Genomic DNA, 18,593 nt, shown 5'->3' on the forward strand with positions numbered 1-18,593 from the left:
CACCTGCAACCTCCGGGAACCGCACGGAAACCTTGGGTGGGGCGCAAAGTCTCCAGAGGTTTCCGTTCAGGTTTCCTAAGTGGGACAGGGGCATTACAGCGCTTGCAGCACCAGAGACCCGGGTTCGATCCCAACTATGGGTGCTGTCTGTACGGAGTTTGTACGTTCTCCCTGTGACCGCGTGGGTTTTCTCCGAGATCTTCGGTTTCCACCCAAACGCCAAAGACGTACACGTTTGTAGGTTAATCTGCTCGGTATAAATGTAAGTTGTCCCTAGTGTGTGTAAGATATTGTTTTAATATGTGAGGATCGCTGGTCGGTGTGGACTCGGTGCGTGAAGGGCCTGTATCCGCTCTGTACCTCTAAACCAAACTAAACTAAACATATATTGGTATTTTACCATATGTGAACATTGCAGAAGACCACCGTTGTTCTTGGTTGAAATCAATTGCAATCGTCTAGCCGAAACTACCTGTAATTCTCCAGTGAAGATTCTGGTGCTCAGTAAATTTCCGCAACGCATTGGTACCAAATAGGAACTATAGTTCGAAATGACTGTTTGTTATCTTCCGTTAGAACCGTAAGAAGCTATTTGATTTCCGGCACGTAAGTAGGATTTCTTAAATATAGTTGGTTGGTTTTCTAAGTTTCTCAGGATATGTGTGTGATCTGGAAGCATTTTCTGGTCCTAAATTAGGGATAGTTATTCAGTCTGCTAATAAGCCTTTATAATAAGCCTGCTAATATTCAGCCTTCAGGCAGGACGGGGAAATCCCAATAAATAACATTCAACTTGATGAGTATCTGCTTACTGGCTGAATTCTAAAATTCCGTGTGCGAATGTGTGTGCGTGCATGTGTATGTGTGTGTGTGTCCCTCTGTGTCTGTGTATCCCAAGGTCATATCTGGCCTGGTAGAATGATGTTCATTGAGGCAGGCACAAAACTCCTGAGCTACCATCTACCTCATTGGAGACCCGCGGACTATCTTTGATCAGTTTTTACCGGACTTTATCTTGCACCAAACTTTATTCATGTTGTTCCCTTTACCATGTATCTGTACACTGTGGATGGCCTAATTGTAACCATGTATTGGCTCTCCGCTGACTAGTGAGCACTCAACTGAAGCTTTTCACTGTACCTCGGTACACGTGACAATAAGCTAAACTCAAACTCAGACTCAAACTTATTTTCAATACTTCAAAAATTGCTCATGGATAATTTTCAGGTGTGCAGCTTCCACCCCTCGTGAGTCTGCAACGAGACTATGTTTCAATAAACTTGCCAAAGATTTTGGATCCATAACCCAGATGAACAATTTTGATGAAAAAGGATGGGTGATGTTTCCGATTGGGACCCATCGTTTTTCTCCAGAGGTGTGGCCTGACCTGCTGAGTTACTCCAGCACTTTGTGTCTACCTTTGGTATAAACCAGCATCTGCAGTTCCTTGTTTCTACATTTTTAACAATGTTGATGTTTAATCGAGGAAGGATAGGCTTTGGGGAGATGACAGGCACAGCTTGCATAGGGCAGCACAGTGGCACAGCGGTAGAGTAGCTGCCAGAGACACGGGTTCGATCCTGACAACGGGTGCTCTCTGTATGAAGTTTGTACGTTCTCCCTGTGACGGCATGGGTTTTCTCCGGGTGCTCCAGTTTCCTCCCACACTTCACAGATATACAGGTTTGTAAGTTAATTGGCTTCTGTAAAATTGTCCCTAGTGTGTGTAGGATAGTGCTAGTGTATGGGTTGATCACTGGTCGGCGAGGAGTCGGGGGTCCGAAGGGCCTGTTTCCATGCTGTATCTCTAAATCTTAAAGCTAAAGCTTGCAGTAGGGCTATAAAGTTAGATTTTGTTTTTTCTTCATGTTTAATTTCAAACACCTACATTTTGATGCCTATTACTGCTTATGCCCCTGTCCCACTTAGGAAACCTGAACGGAAACCTCTGGAGACTTTGCGCCCCACCCAAGGTTTCCGTGCGGTTCCCGGAGGTGGTTGCCGGAGGTTGCAGGTAGTGGAAGCAGGTAGGGAGACTGACAAAAAACCTCCTGGAACCTCCGGGAACCGCACGGAAACCTTGGGTGGGGCGCAAAGTCTCCAGAGATTTCCGTTCAGGTTTCCTAAGTGGGACAGGGGCATTAGTATGCACTGACTCCTCAATAATTCCAAAATTTTCTCTGCATTTCACATACTTATTTACTGCAAATTATAAATAGTCTAATGGTTGTTTCAGAGAGACAATGTAATTGCATCAACAGCAATCTCTGCTTCGATGTGACACCTGCAAGTATGGTTCTTATTTTCCCTGAAATCACACGCCATTCAATTTACTTAACCATGTGAAACCCACTTTCCATCAAATATATTTGCTAATGTTGATCAGAAATAAAAGCTGCAGATTCTGCGAGTCCAAAATGCAAAACAAACAGCTGAAAGCACTCAGCAGGTTGGGTAGCATCTCTGGAAAGGGAGACAGGAAAGGAGTTGGCATTTACAGATCAAAGACAACTTGTCTAACATTTCATTTTGCAGTTCATTTACATCGAGTCATAGAGTGATACAGTGTGGAAATAGGCCCTTCGGCCAACTTACCCACACCGACCAACATGTCCCAGCTACACTAGTCCCACCTGCCTGCGCTTGGTCCATATCCCTCCAAACCTGTCCTGTCCATCCACAGTAAGCACTTGCACCACTCCGTGTGTGGAGTTAAAATAATCCAGAATATCAGTGGGCGAGAATTTGATAAATTTGCAGCAGTTTTACTGTAGTCATACCTTGGAGGTGGCATTCCGAAGATATCCCAGTCTTAGTTTAGTTTAGAGGTACAGTGCGGAAACAGGCCCTTCGGCCCACCAAGTCTGTGCCGACCACACTATCCTACACATGCTAGGGACGATTTACAATTATACTAAGCTAATTAGCCGACAAACCTGGACGTCTCTGGAGTGTGGGAAGAAACCGGAGCACCCAGAGAAAACCCACGCAGGTCACGGGGAGAATGTACAAACTCCATACAGACAAGCACCTGTAGTCAGGATTGAACTCTGGATTCTGGTGCTGTAAGGCAGTAGCTCTACTGCTGTTGCTCAAATAATTTGTATATAATTAATGTAACAAACCTAGCTTATCTTTGCCACCAACTTCCTTGGTCATTCCATTTGCTCTGTGCAGTAATTTCATGTCGCTGTAAAATGTGGGCGGCTCGATGGTAATCATGTATAGTCTTTCCGCTAACTGGATAGCACGCAACTAGAGCTTTTCGCTGTACCTCGGTACACGTGACAATAAACTAAACTAAACAGAAGAAGAATCCTGACCCGAAATGTCACTTATCTATTCCCTCCACAGATGCTGCCTGAACCGTTGGGTTTTCCCGACACTTTGCGTTTTGCTCAGGATTCCAGCATCTGTGGTTTCCTGTGTCTCCAAAAGCGTGCTTTATCTAAAATCTGTATTTGAAAAAAATAAAACAAGATTCAGAAGAAAAATGGGGGAAAATGCTGGGTCAGGTAGCATTTCTGAAGAAAATAGATGGGTGATGTTTGGGGACTGGACCCCACTTCAGACCGGACCCAAAACGTCTCTTATTCGTTTTCTCCAGAGATGCTGCCTGACCCGTTGAGTTACTCCAGCATTTTGTGTCTATCTTTGGTGTAAACCAGCATCTGCATCTACACACTTAGAGTATTGTATTCAGTTCAGGTCACCATGTTATAGGAAAGAAGTTATCAAGCTGGAAAGAGTGCAGAGAAGATTGATGAAGATTTTGCCAGGACTCGCAGCACTTTAAGTGGCTCCATTATCAGGGCTATCAATAGGTGTGGAACGAATCAAAGTAATGGTGGCGCAGCGGTAGAGCTGCTGTCTTACTGCGTCAGAGATCCGGGTTTGATCCTGACTACGGGTGCAGTGTGGAGTCTGTACGTTCTCCCCGTGACCGCGTGGGTTTTCTCCCTGTACTCCGATTTCTTTCCATACTCTAAAGATGTCCAGGTTTGGAGGCTAATTGGCTTCGGTAAAGATTTTAAATTGTCCCTAGTGTGTAGGATCTTTGGTATAGACCATTATCTGTGGTAATTTCACAGAAGATTTCCATTGCAAAAAGCAACCCACTAAATGCAAAAGACCAACATATCATTGTCCTTTCCTGCCTTAGTCTCTGTCTAACTTGTATTTCAATGCTTTGCCTCAACCCCTGTGGCCATACACTGTTGAATCTTCTTGCTCCTGAATTGTATTGTTGATATCTAGTCTAACCAAGATCATTTAAAAAACATGTCTGATTTCTATCTCATTTTGTTTTTTAAATGAAGCTTGGTCTTGGAATGCTTTGGATCCCACACTGGCCACATCTTTCCATCTCCTCCTCTGTCTGCTTTCAGCAGAGACTGCTCCATCCCGTAATTCCCTGGTCAATTCGGCCCTTCCCACCCAAACTACCCCCTCTCCTGGCACCAACCGCAGGAAATGCTACACTTGTCGTTTTACCTCCCCACTTGTCTCCATTCAAGGACCCAAGCAGCCTTTCCAGGTGCGGCAGAGGTTCACCTGCACCTCTTCCAACCTCATCTATTGCATCCGCTCCTCCAGATGTCAGATGCTCTACATCGGTGAGACCAAGCGCAGGCTTGGCGATCGCTTCGCCCAACACCTCCGCTCGGTTCGCATTAACCTACCTGATCTCCCGGTGGCTCAGCACTTCAACTCCCCCTCCCATTCCGAATCTGACCTTTCTGTCATGGGCCTCCTCCATGGCCAGAGTGAGGACCACCGTAAATTGGAGGAGCAGCACCTCATATTCCACTTGGGCAGTTTGCACCCCAGTGGTATGAACATTGACCTCTAATTTCAGGTAGTCCGTGCTTTCTCCTCCCCTTCTCAGCTCTCCCTCAGCCCACTGGCTCCCCCTCTTCCATTCTTCTTCTCGCCCCACCCACCCTCACATCAGTCTGAAGAAAGGTCTCGGCCCGAAACGTTGTCTATTTCCTTCGCTCCATAGATGCTTCCTCACTCGCTGAGTTTCTCCAGCATTTTTCTCTACTTTGCCACCTGCCTTGCTCTGATGTGTGAGTTGGTTTTCTCTAGATTCTGTTGCATGTCTGAGTCATATAGTTTGGTATTTTCTAAGAATCGTTTTGAAGTTTATATTCCTCCTACCAAAATGCAGTATGACACATCTATCTATATTGAAATGCACTTATTGTTTCCATTAACTGCCCCACACTCGCCAACCACCACCAACTTCCTCAACATAAAAACATAGAAACATAGAAAATAGGTGCAGGAGGAGGCCATTCGGCCCTTCGAGCGAGCACTGCCATTCATTGTGATCATGGCTGATCGTTCCCAATCAATAACCCGTGCCTGCCTTCTCCCCATATCCCTTGATTCCACTAGCCCCTAGAGCTCTATCTAACTCTCTCTTAAATCAATCCAGTGATGGTCTCTACTGCCCTCTGTGGCGGGGAATTCCACAAATTCACAACTCTCTGGCTGAAATAGTTTTTTCTCACCTCAGTCTTAAATGGCCTCCCCTTTATTCTAAGACTGTGGCCCCTGGTTCTGGACTCGCCCAACATTGGGAACATTTTTCCTGCATCTAGCTTATCCAGTCCTTTTATAATTTTATATGTTTCTACAAGATTCCCCCTCATCCTTCTAAATTCCAGTGAATACAAGCCTAGTCTTTTCAATCTTTCCTCATATGACAGCCCCGCCATCCCAGGGATCAATCTCGTGCTGCCTCAATCACAAGGATGTCCTTCCTCAAATTAGGAGGCCAAAACTGTACACAATACTCCAGATGTGAAGATGCTGGAAGCATGCATTGATATGAAGAGATATGAAGACGCTCAACATCGATGTGGAGTCCTGGGAGAGCCTTGCGGCTGGCCGCACGAGGTGGAGAGGTACCCTGAACCAACATCTCAAAACGGAGGAAGAGAAACTGGTGAACGCAACGGCAGACAAGCGGGCACGTAGAAAGGAGCGCAGAAACATCAACAGACCAGAGACCACACACAAATGTGACCTTTGCGACAGAGACTGTCTCTTCAGCCACAAGCGACGCTGCTCTAGCCAAGGTTTGGAGCAAGCAGCCAACAACTAGGATGCATCACCCATGGTCAGTCATGACCGAGGGGGGGCCTACGCACTTGAGTCGTACATCATGGAATTATGCCCTTCGGCTAATCATGTCCATGCTGACCTTTAGACTTTAGAGATACAGCGTGGAGACAGGCCCTTCAGCCCACCAAGTCCACGCCAGCCAGCGATCACCCCGTACACGAGCACTATCCTACACGCGAGAGACAATTTACATTTTTACCGATTGACAATTAACCTACAAACCTGAGCGCCTTTAGAGTGCGGGAGGAAACAAAAGTACCCGGAGAAAACCCACGCGGTCACAGGGGAAAAGATACAAATTCCATACAGACAGAGCCCGTGTCTTTGGTGCTGTAAGGCAGCAACTCTACCGCTGTGCCACCGTGCCGCCCCAGACCATGAATTATCAATTGACATTATTCCCAATTTGCTCTTCTTACAATAGCATCACCTCCCCAGATTCTACCATTCACTTATACAGTCGGGGCACTTTACCGCAGATAATTAACTTGCCAATCACCATGTCATTGGGATGGGCGAAGGAAACTAGAGCACCTGAGGGAAATGTATCCAATTATAGAAACGTATAAAATTATAAAAGGACTGGACAAGCTAGATGCAGGAAAACTGTTCCCAATGATGTGAGATTCAAGAACCAGGGGCCAGTGTAAGAATAAAGGGGAGGCCATTTAAAACTGAGATGAGAAAAAAAGCTACTTCACCCAGAGAGTTGTGAATTTGTGGAATAATTCTCTGCCAATGAAGGCAGCAGAGGCCAATTCACTGGATGAATTTAAAAGAGAGTTAGATCGAGCTCTAGGGGCTAGCGAAATCAAGGGATATGGGGAGAAGGCAGGCACGGGTTACCGATTGTGGATGATCAGCCATGATTACAATGAATGGCGGTGCAGGCTTGAAGGGCCAAATGAGGTAATTCAAGGGCAGGATTAAAGCAGGTTGCTGTAGCTGTGTAGAGCTGGTGGCTGCACCTCTGTGCCAGTCACCTATAATAGGATGAAGAAACTTAGTGAATGAAACGGCAGATACGTTCCCATTCACCACCACTCTCCTTTGCCTCGTTGAACTTATTCTTGTATTGAACTACTTTTTCTTCAATTTCACTCACCGTCTCCAAGTCGGAATCATGGAGTCATCTCGCACGATTTCCCTGCGACTGCGCGGGTTTCCTCCGGGTTCCTCCGCTTTCCTCCCACATCCCAAAGACATGCGGGTTTGCAGGTGAGATTGCCCCTAGTGTGTAAGGAGTGCATGAGAAATTGGGAATACCGTACAACTAGTGTGAACGGGTTGTTGTGGACTCGGTGGGCCGAAGGGCCTGTTTCCACAGACAGCGCTCAAGGTCAGGATTTAACTTGGGCCTCTGGCACCATGAGGCAGCGTCCCAACCGCTGCACCACTCTGCCGTCCTTATCTGAAAGAGAAAAGTGCGAAGGTGGATCGGAAAGGTTTAGAGGAGTGTGTAGGATGGAACTGAAGATGCTGGTTTGCACCGAAGATAGACACAAAACGCTGGAGTAACTTAGCGGGACAGGCAGCATCTCTGGACAGAAGGAATCCGTGATGTTTTGGGTCGAGACGCTCCTTCAGAATCTGAAGAATGGTCTCGACCCGAAACGTCACCCATTCCTTTTCTCCAGAGATACTGCATGTCCTGCTGGTTTACTCCAGCATTTTGTGTCTGTTATATTCCGGACGGCAGAATGAATAAAAACTTACACACAGGTTGCCTGGATCACGAGAGAGATTTATTACCCAACATTCCCTATTTATATACAGCACCAACTCATTAACATATACATGAATATACATGAATACTGCTCTCCTTTTTTTAAGTATTAAATCTAAGTATACAGTTTCAATTTTGTTGTTGTGATACTTGATATAACCAGTATTTATGAAATCTTAAATGATAAACAAAATATATTTATTTTACATATTTACACATTTTACTTATACAGTGAGTTACTTAACTTACAAACCTAACCTGACTACTGGTTTACGGATCCTGCCTGATCGTCTAACAGTAACAGGTGTAACAGGTTTAGGTGTTGACTCAACTGTAGGCTTGTTTGGCTCTGTTTTAGTACCCTAACTTTGACCAGAGGAATCTGTTACTTTGTCTGTACTAACTGAACTTTGTGTGTCAATCACAGTGGTCTCTTCCAACTCACTTGCAGATAAAGACTCAGGGATTAGGAATTCATGCTCAGTTTTTGGTTCATCTTTGGCTGGAATCATTTGATCAACATGGACACTTTTGATCCTATCTCCAACTACAACTAAGTATCTTTTTGTTCCACATACTTCCACTATTTCCCCCAACATCCTATTTGTCTTGACTGGACTTGTTGGGGAGGACTGAGAACACAAACCTGCTCATCTGGCTTGAAGTACCTCTCCTTTTTGTGAGAGTCAAAATGGCGTTTTTGACTTAACTGTTTTTGCTCAACTCTCAAGGGCAAATTGGGTTGAACTAGACTTATGCGTATTCTTAGCCTTCTCTTCATCAACAGTTCTGCAGGTGAGTAACCTGTTGTTGTGTGTTGTGTGGCTCTGTACTTCAGCAAGAAACTAGCCAAATGATGTTTCATGCTGAGCTTTGAACTATTCTGCAAAACCTGTTTCTTGAGAGCATCTTTGACTATTCTAACAGACCTTTCCACCGCCCCATTGGAGGCTGGATGGTATGGGGGAACAAGTGTGTGTTTTACACCATTCCACTGCATGATACTTTGAACCGTTCTGAACGAAAAAGAGGCCCGTTATCAGAAACAAGTTCTTCCGGTAAACCATGGCATGCAAAAATGGATCCCAACTCATCTATGATCTTAACTCAGTAGTAGTGCTTGACCCTATATGCTTAACCTCAATCTATTTGGAATGACTATCTACCAGTACCAGAAAGTGATCATTACCCTTTTCACAAAAATCTACATGAACTCTCTGAAAAGAACTACTTGGCCATGACCAGCGTTGCAGTGGTGTTTTTGGTGGTTTACTCCGGCAATTTTGGCAGACGCTACATTTGCTCACCAGTGACTCGATATCACTGTCAATACCAGGGCCAATACACGAAACTTCTGGCAATTGACTTCATGCTTACTATGCCAGGATGTTCGGCATGAAGTTCATTCATAATTTTGTTTCTCAAAGACTATGGTACGACCACTCTGTAACCCCACTTAATACATCCCTGCTCACATGATAATTCATGGCTTCGATTATGGAAAGGCTTCAGCTCTGAGTTTAGAACTGAGTTCAATCCACTATCGATTTCAGTCCAACCATTCAATGTCTGTTCATAGACCCACTTCAGCACAGTGTCTTTCTCTGTTTCTGCTGCAATTTCTGTTGCAGTCACTGGAAAGTCTTCATCTACAACTGCGTTGCACTTGGAGCTTCTGTACTCAACCTTGTAGTCATACTGGGACAGCAACATTGCCCAGCTGCATCCTTGATACCGCCATGGAAGGTATAGCTGACTTGGGACCCAGTATCACTAGTAGTGGCTTGTGATCAGTCACTAGGGTGAATGGTCTGCTGAGAAGAAACTGATGGAATTTCTTGATTCCGATGCTGAGTGCTTCCTTTTCTATCTGTGCATAATTACACTCACTTGGTGATAGGGTGCAGGATGCAAAAGCAACAGGCTTTTCCTGTCCGTCATTCATTACGTGGGAGATCACTGCACCTACACCATAACTTGAAGCATCACAAACCAGTTTCATCTCGCGTGTCGTATCGTAGTGAACAAGGAGTTTGTCACTCATCAAGTTTTCTTTGCAGATGTCATATGCACGTTGCGGTTCTCTTCCCCACATCCATTTCGCATTTTTTTGTAGCAGATCATGTAGTGGCTTTAGCACAGTTGCTAAATCTGGAAGGAATCGTGCATAGAACTGCACCACCCCAAGGAATGATCGTAGCTCTGACACATTGTTGGGTTTTGGAGCATTCACTATTGCTTCAACATTCGCCTTCACAGGGCGAAGTTTGTTGTGATCTACTTTGGGTCAATAGACAATAGACAATAGGTGCAGGAGTAGGCCATTCGGCCCTTCGAGCCAGCACCGCCATTTAAAGTGATCATGGCTGATCATCCCCAATCAGTACCCCGTTCCTGCCTTCTCCCCATATCCCCTGACTCCGCTATTTTTAAGAGCCCTATCTAGCTCTCTCTTGAAAGCATCCAGAGAACCTGCCTCCACCGCCCCCTGAGGCAGAGAATTCCACAGACTCACAACTCTCTGTGAGAAAAAGTGTTTCCTCGTCTGCGTTCTAAATGGCTTACTCCTTATTCTTAAACTGTGTCCCCTACCTCTGGACCCCCCCAACATCGGGAACATGTTTCCTGCCTCTAGCGTGTCCAAGCCCTTAACAATCTTATATGTTTCAATGAGATACCCTCTCATCCTTCTAAACTCCAGAGTGTACAAGCCCAGCTGCTCCATTCTCTCAGCATATGACAGTCCCGCCATCCCGGGAATTAACCTTGTAAACCTACGCTGCACTCCCTCAATAGCAAGAATGTCCTTCCTCAAATTAGGGGACTTAAACTGCACACAATACTCCAGGTGTGGTCTCACTAGGGCTATGTACAACTGCAGAAGGACCTCTTTGCTCCTATATTCAACTCCTCTTGTTATAAAGGCCAACATATCATTCGCTTTCTCCACTGCCTGCTGTACCTGCATGCTTACTTCCATAGACTGATGAACAAGGACCCCCAGATCCCGTTGTACTTCCCATTTTCCCAATTTGATGCCATTTAGATAGTAATCTGCCTTCCTGTTTTTGCTACTAAAGTGGATAACCTCACATTTATCCGCATTAAACTTCATCTGCCATGCACCTGCCCACTCCCCCAACCTGTCCAAGTCACCCTACATTCTCATAGCATCCTCCTCACAGTTCACACTGCCACCAAGCTTTGTGTCATCTGCAAATTTGCTAATGTTACTTTGAATCCCTTCATCCAAATCATTGATGTATATTGTAAATAGCTGCGGTCCCAGCACCGAGCCTTGCGGTACCCCACTTATCACTGCCTGCCATTCTGAAAGGGACCCGTTAATCCCTACACTTTGTTTCCTGTCTGCCAACCAATTTTCTATCCATGTCAACTCTACCCCCAATATCATGTGCCATAATTTTGCTCACTAATCTCCTATGTGGGACCTTATCAAATGCCTTCTGAAAGTCCAGGTACACTACATCCACTGGCTCTCCCTTGTCCATTTTCCTAGTTACATCTTCAGAAATTCCAGGAGATTAGTCAAGCATGATTTCCCCTTCGTAAATCCATGCTGACTCGGACCGATCCTGTTACTGCTATCCAAATGTGCAGCTATTTCATCTTTTTATAATTGACTGCAGCATCTTCCCCACCACCGATGTCAGGCCTACTGGTCTATAATTCCCTGTTTTCTCTCTCCCACCTTTCTTAAAAAGTGAGATAACATTAGCTACCCTCCAATCCACAGGAACTGATCCTGAGTCTATAGAACATTGGAAAATTATCACCAATGCATCCAAGAGTCCAAGGCAGACCACCTCCAACTGCGCAAATGCACATTTACTTTGTCGCAGTTTGACATTGTGGCAGTTCAGTCAATAGACAATAGACAATAGATAATAGGTGTAGGAGTAGGCCATTTGGCCCTTCGAGCCAGCACCACCATTCAATGTGATCATGGCTGATCATCCCCAATCAGTACCCCGTTCCTGCCTTCTCCCCATATCCCCTGACTCCGTTATTTTTAAGAGCCCTATCTAGCTCTCTCTTGAAAGCTTCCAGAGAACCTGCCTCCGCCGCCTCTGAGGCAGAGAATTCCACAGTCATGTGAGACCTTGCTCAAGGATTTCCAGATGTTCTACCATGCCCTCTGTGAATATCAGTAGGTCATCCTGGTTGTACACACAGTGCGGAATGCCTTGTAACATTTTGTCCCTGACAGACTGGAAAAATTTAGAGGATTTCACACCATAGGGCAGCTTTGTATATGAATACAAGCCCTTATGTGTGTTGATAGTCAAATACTGCTGACTTTCCTTGTCGACATTGAGTTGGGTGTAAGCGTGAGACAAATCTAGTTTAGTGAAGACTCTTGCTCCGCTAAGTTCTGCGTACACATCGTGCAAGGTTGGTAACGGATATTGTTCGTCATCAACGGCTTGGTTGATTGTGACTTTGTCGTCACCACATAGTCGAACAGTTTTGTCGGCCTTGGGTATGGACAAAATTGGCGTTGTCCAGTTACTCTGGTCTGTCTTCACGATTACTCCATTCCGCTCTAACCTGTTGAGTTCTTCCTCCACTAGTTGCTTTAGTGCATATGGTACAGGTCTTGGTCGACAATACACAGGTCTCACATCTTGCTTGTCGAATGTGTGCAGAGTACCCTGTTATTCCCGTGTAACTGTCAGCAAAAATGTTTGCATGTTTGCTTATGACGTTTTCAAGACGTGATTTGGACAAATCGACGCTGAAAATGTTCTCCAGTCTAACTCTATTCTACTCAGCCAATCCTTTTCAAGGAGGGTTGGTTTATTTCTGTAGCTGGCCACTATGATGGGCAGTGTTACTGACTGACCATTATGCTGAACTTTACAGTTTATTTGTCCACATGTCTCCAAAACTTCGCCCGAGTAGGTTCTCAGCTTGACCTTATTCTCAAACAATGGTATCTGTGGGAACTTTGTTTCGTACAGGTCTTTGCTCGTGACCGAACAATCTGCTGCCATGTCAATACACATATCGATTAACTGTTCATTAATCAATAGCTTAGTTCGAAAGTCCTTGCCTTGGCTGGTTGTCGGCTTATCGATGTTGGTTGCATAAATGGTGTACAACCCAAGTTCATTTACATCTAGGTTCACCTTCAAGCTGTGAACTCCTTTCTGGTGTTGTCGCTTGATTCCTGCAGATTGTTGGTTTCCTGCTTTAAGCTTGGCCCGACATGCTGAGGCGAAATGGCCTTCCTTCCAGCAGTTATAGCACTTGGCCATTTTGAACTGACAAAATTGGGATGAGTGATTACCGTTGAAACGATAACAACTGGCTGAACTCGGGTCCGCGCCATACGTTGGTTTTGGTTTAGCGCCTCTTGGTTTGGCCATAGGCCCTGCCTTGAGATTAGACAATAGACAATAGGTGCAGGAGTAGGCCATTTGGCCCTTCGAGCCAGCACCGCCATTCAATGTGATAATGGCTGATCATCCACAATCAGTACCCCGTTCCTGCCTTCTCCCCATATCCCCTGACTCCGCTATTTTTAAGAGCCCTATCTAGCTCTCACTGAAAGCATCCAGAGAACCTGCCTCCACCGCCCTCTGAGGCAGAGAATTCCACAGACTCACCACTCTCTGTGAGAAAAAGTGTTTCCTCGTCTCCGTTCTAAATGGCTTACTCCTTATTCTTAAACTGTGGCCCCTGGTTCTGGATTCCCCCAACATCGGGAACATGTTTCCTGCCTCTAGCGCGTCCAAGCCCTTAATAATCTTATATGTTTCAATGAGATGCCCTCTCATCCTTCTAAACTCCAGAGTGTACAAGCCCAGCTGCTCCATTCTCTCAGCATATGACAGTCCCGCCATCCCGGGAATTAACCTTGTACTCCCTCAATAGCAAGAATGTCCTTCCTCAAATTAGGGACCCAAAACTGCACACAATTCTCCAGGTGTGGTCTCACTAGGGCCCTTTACAATTGCAGAAGGACCTCTTTGCTCTTATATTCAATTCCTCTTGTTATAAAGGCCAACATGCCATTTGCTTTCTTCACTGCCTGCTGTACCTGCATGCTTACTTTCATAGACTGATGTACAAGGACCCCCAGATCCCGTTGTACTTCCCCTTTTCCCAACTTGACGCCATTTAGATAGTAATCTGCCTTCCTGTTTTTGCTACCAAAGTGGATAACCTCACATTTATCCGCATTAAACTTCATCTGCCATGCATCTGCCCACTCCCCCAACCTGTCCAAGTCACCCTGCATTCTCATAGCATCCTCCTCACAGTTCACACTGCCACCCAGCTTTGTGTCATCTGCAAATTTGCTAATGTTACTTTGAACGGCCATTGCATGAAACTCGCGAGTATTCTTTAATGCTATCTCCATTGTGGTAGCAATCTTGCATGCTTTCTCGAATGTAAGATCTGGAGTGTTCATGAGTTTGGACTGAATTCGTTCATCCACTAGACCACAAACAAATCTGTCACGTAGTGGGCGTCCAAGAAAGATTCCAAAGTTACAGTATAAACTTAAGTTTTCAAGGCAACAATGTATTCATTGATTGTCTCATTCTGCTTCTGGTTTCCAGTGCCAAATGTATAGCAATTTCCAGAGGCTTTGGGTTCAATGCTCCTCCAACTTCTTCATAATGTCATTGAACGGCACGTCTTTTACCTTTAAGGGCGCAAGGAGATTCACGAGTGTGCCGTACACTTCAGGACCGATCCCCGTGAGCAGAATCGCTTTAATGCGTTCGCAAACGGCTTTTTTTGTTTCAGTCACTACCTCTCCTTCACCACTCACTAATCTCCATTATGTTGTTTGCCGTGAAAAACATGAATGGATCTCTACTCTTGTCAAAAGTGCCAAGGTTTCCGATGTAGCCTGTGGACGCTGCCATCGTGTCATTCTCTCTTTTTTTAAAGTCTGTTCAAAAACCCCGAATTCCTGTCTGTTCTGGTGTAACAATTCACCTAAAACATAGCTGTACAAAGTAGCAATGTTACAAAATTTTGAGATTTTAAAAATCAAGTCTGTAATTTATCCCATCAGATAAAGCATAAAAATAAGTTTAATTTGACACCTAATTCACTTTCATATCTCAAGTATTTAAAAAGTTATGGCCATTTTCATACTGGGAAATTAGCATCTTGTTCCCTATTGATTTTCTATGGACATAACAAAAAAGCTGTGATCGTGAACAGTCAAAAGCCCATAACTTTCTTAAAAATTAAGAGAACTGAATGAAATTTTCAGTTATCATAGATTGAAGCATTCTGAAACAAATATAAAATAATCTTACTTGGATGACCTGAAATTAAAGCATATAATTAGTTAGTTACCTAATTGTAGCTAATTTCAGACTTCAATTACTAGATCTAAACATCTATCCATTTCTTAATAAATGATTAACATTTTTAAATAGCCTAAATGTCCAAATAATATTCACAAATAATTCACAATAAAACATGATTTTTAAATCTCATTTACATTAATTTATAGGCCAAATGGAAGGAATTTAGTGTTTAATTGCTGTAAATAAATGCCCATTTAAATCAGCTTTCCAGTGGGTCCCTGTGGAACGCGCTGGTTTAGAACGTTCACATTGCGCTAGATTTGTGCCCCAAATGCCGAGAAAAATACTGCGGGATATAATGGGCCTAAATTGAGCTACTCGCAATATTAAACTTTGTATAAAGGGATCTTTAGAAGCCCTTTTTAATGTAAAAATATACAACCTAACTTCTGCTATTTGCTTTATGAGACCCTGCGGTTGCTGGCGGTCGCGGGTTTAGAGATTGATTTTTAAACTACTATAACTATTATTCAAGGCCTTTAAACCTAATAATAGCTTTTGCGACGGGGTCTTCCAGCGATTTTTCGTTAATAATTAACTAGGCTGAACATTTTCGATTGGAACAGCTTAGAGAAAATCGCGTTTTAAACCTGCCCCCCCTCTAAACGGCACCAAAATCGCGCACACCCGCAACGGCAGATTTTCAACGACGCTTCAGGTACGCTTTGCAACATACCTATACAAAGGCTATTCAGCTTGAGGGAATCAACAAAAAAACAGTCTAAAATGTTATACAATCCCAAGGACGACATCTTGCCACGTAGACACAACATAGTGATATACTGCCAAACTCTCGCCAATTTGTCCAGCTGCTGTTTTAAACTACAGTCCCCTGCATAGAAGGATCTGCGGCCTATCGTGTCCAGTTCACAAAACAACTGCGACACAACTCCGTATTTACTGTTTAAAATGTTAAACAATACTGCGTGTTGCAAAACAGTCCTGCACTGTATTTAAAGGATGAGTTCACAAACTCTATCCCATCCTTGTCGCCAATTTTGCTATATTCCGGATGGCAGAATGAATAACTACTTACACGCAGGTTGCCTGGATCACGAGAGAGAGCTTTATTACCCAACATTCCATACTTATATACAACACCAACTCATTAACATATACATGAATATGCATGAATACATTACAGTGTCTATCTAGGGTGCAGAGGAGTATGGGTCATGCACAGGAAAATGGAACTAGCTTAGAAGGCTTGTTTCCATGCTATGTGACTTGATGGAGAGGGAGTATGTTTCCATTGTTTGTTTGCATCTTGCAAACTAAGTGTGCTGAATGAGGTGACATTTAATTTGAGGGGAGGTTTAGCTTTCAGCTTCTCCAGTTATGGATTGCGTCATCTTGTATGGCCTACAGCTCCAGTGTTTTCAGACTCCCGTTCTGTGTACTGAGCCCATGCAGACAACTGTCTACTGTTGTTATCTACAAGAGAGTGGATTGTGTGTCATGTGGTTGATAGAACAATATAGCATCGGAACATGCCCTTTAGCCATGATGTCCCTGCCAATTATGATGCCAATTGATTAATATTGATTTATTATTGTCTTGTCATGTGTAATGAGATACAGAGCAGAACTTTGCACGCTATCCAGTCAAATTATACCATATGTGAAGATAGACTCATATAGACACATATGCAAAATTACTCCAAAAAACTGGAGTAATTTTGCAGGTCAGGCAGCATCTTTGGGGAAAAGGAATAGTTGATGTTTCTGGTCACAGAAGGCTATAGAGTCCAAGTCAGTGGATAGTTTTAAGGCAGAAATTGATAGAATCTTGATTAATACGGGTGTCAGAGGTAATGGGGTGAAGGCAGGAGAATGGGGTTAGGAGGGAGAGATAGATCAGCCATGATTGAATGGTGGAGTAGACTTGATGGGCGGAACGGCCTAATTCTACTCCTATCCCTTATGACCGTATGTGAATATAATCAAGCCGTACACAACTACACCAGGGAGTGCAGAGAAAAATGTAAGTGCTCTAACGTTGCAACCCTATATTTAATTGGGATAGTTTACTACTTGACAATGATTTACTTATGACTTTCTTCTTGCACATAACTTATAATGGCAACTTTGTCAGTGATAGACAGAGAATAAAAAATCCAAGTGAAGGTGAGGAAATTGTTTGGATCAGCATCATGTTCAGCGCAGACATTGTGCTTTGCTTAGTTTTTAAAGGTACAATGTGGAAACAGGCCCTTCGGTCCACCACCTTTCTAACTTGGAAAGCAATGATAGGATCGGTCAAAGTCAGCATGAATTTATGAAGGGGAAATCATGCTTGACTAATCCACTGGGATTTTTTGAGGATGTAACAAGTAGAATGGATAAGGGAGAGCCAGTGGATGTGGTGTATCTGGACTTTCAAAAGTCTTGGCCCACACAAGAGATTAGTGTGCAAAATTAGAGCACATGGTATTGGGGGTAGGGTATTGAGATGGATAGAGAACTGGTTGGCAGTCAGGAAGCAAAGAGTAGGAATTAACCGGTCCTTATCAGAATGGCAGGCAGTGCTGCAAGGCTCGGTGCTGGGACCCCAGTTATTTATAATATATATTAACAATTATATATTAACGATTATCAAAGCGTTTATGTACAGCAGGCAGTGAAGAATGCTAATGGTGTGTTGGACTTCATTGCAAGAGGATTTGAGTTTAGGAGCAAGAAGGTCTTACTGTCTGCCTCAGAGGGCGGTGGAGGCCGGTTCTCTGTATACTTTCAAAAGAGAGCTAGATAGGGCTCTTAAAGATAGCGGAGTCAGGGGATATGGGGAGAAGGCAGGAATGGGGTACTGATTGGGGATGATCAGCCATGATCACATTGAATGGTGGTGTTGGCTCGAAGGGCCGAATGGCCTACTCCTGCACCTATTGTCTATTGTCTACTGCAGTTGTACAGGGGCCTGGTGAGGCCAAGCCTGGACTATTGTGTGCAGTTTTGGTCTCCTAATTTGTGGAAGGACATTCTTGCTATTGAGGGAGTGCAGCGTAGGTTCACCAGGTTAATTCCAGGAATGGTGGGACTGACATATGATGAAAGTATGGATTGACTGGGCTTACATTCACTTGAATTTAGAAGGATGAGAGGAGATCTTATAGAAACATATACAATTCTTAAGGGATTGGACAGGCTAGATGCAGGAAAAATGTTCCAGATATTAGGGGAGTCCAGAACCAGGGATCTCAATTTAAGAATAAGGGGTCAGCCATTTAGGACTGAGATGAGGAAAAACATTTTCAGCCAGAGAGTTGTGAATCTGTGGGATTCTCTGCCTCAGAAGACAGTGGGGGGCAATTCACTGGATGTGTTCAAGAGAGAGTTAGATATTCTCTTAGGGCTAACAGAATCAAAGGATAT

The 18,593-nt window shown here is 44.2% G+C and overlaps 1 protein-coding gene and 1 long non-coding RNA gene across 2 annotated transcripts in view; one reads left to right on the forward strand and one right to left on the reverse strand.

Annotated features, from left to right (window-relative positions):
* Positions 1 to 18,593, forward strand: part of calb1 (calbindin 1) — a 58,951-nt gene that overhangs the window by 17,582 nt on the left and 22,776 nt on the right. The gene's annotated exons all lie outside the window — the stretch shown is intronic.
* LOC116972450 lies at positions 14,788 to 15,955 on the reverse strand. Its single transcript, XR_004411805.1, has 2 exons — positions 15,899 to 15,955; positions 14,788 to 14,850 (listed from the first exon to the last, which is right to left on the reverse strand). It is a non-coding gene; the product is annotated as an uncharacterized LOC116972450 (long non-coding RNA).

Source organism: Amblyraja radiata, chromosome 4, assembly GCF_010909765.2.
Source record: "Amblyraja radiata isolate CabotCenter1 chromosome 4, sAmbRad1.1.pri, whole genome shotgun sequence".
Lineage (NCBI taxonomy): Eukaryota > Metazoa > Chordata > Chondrichthyes > Rajiformes > Rajidae > Amblyraja > Amblyraja radiata.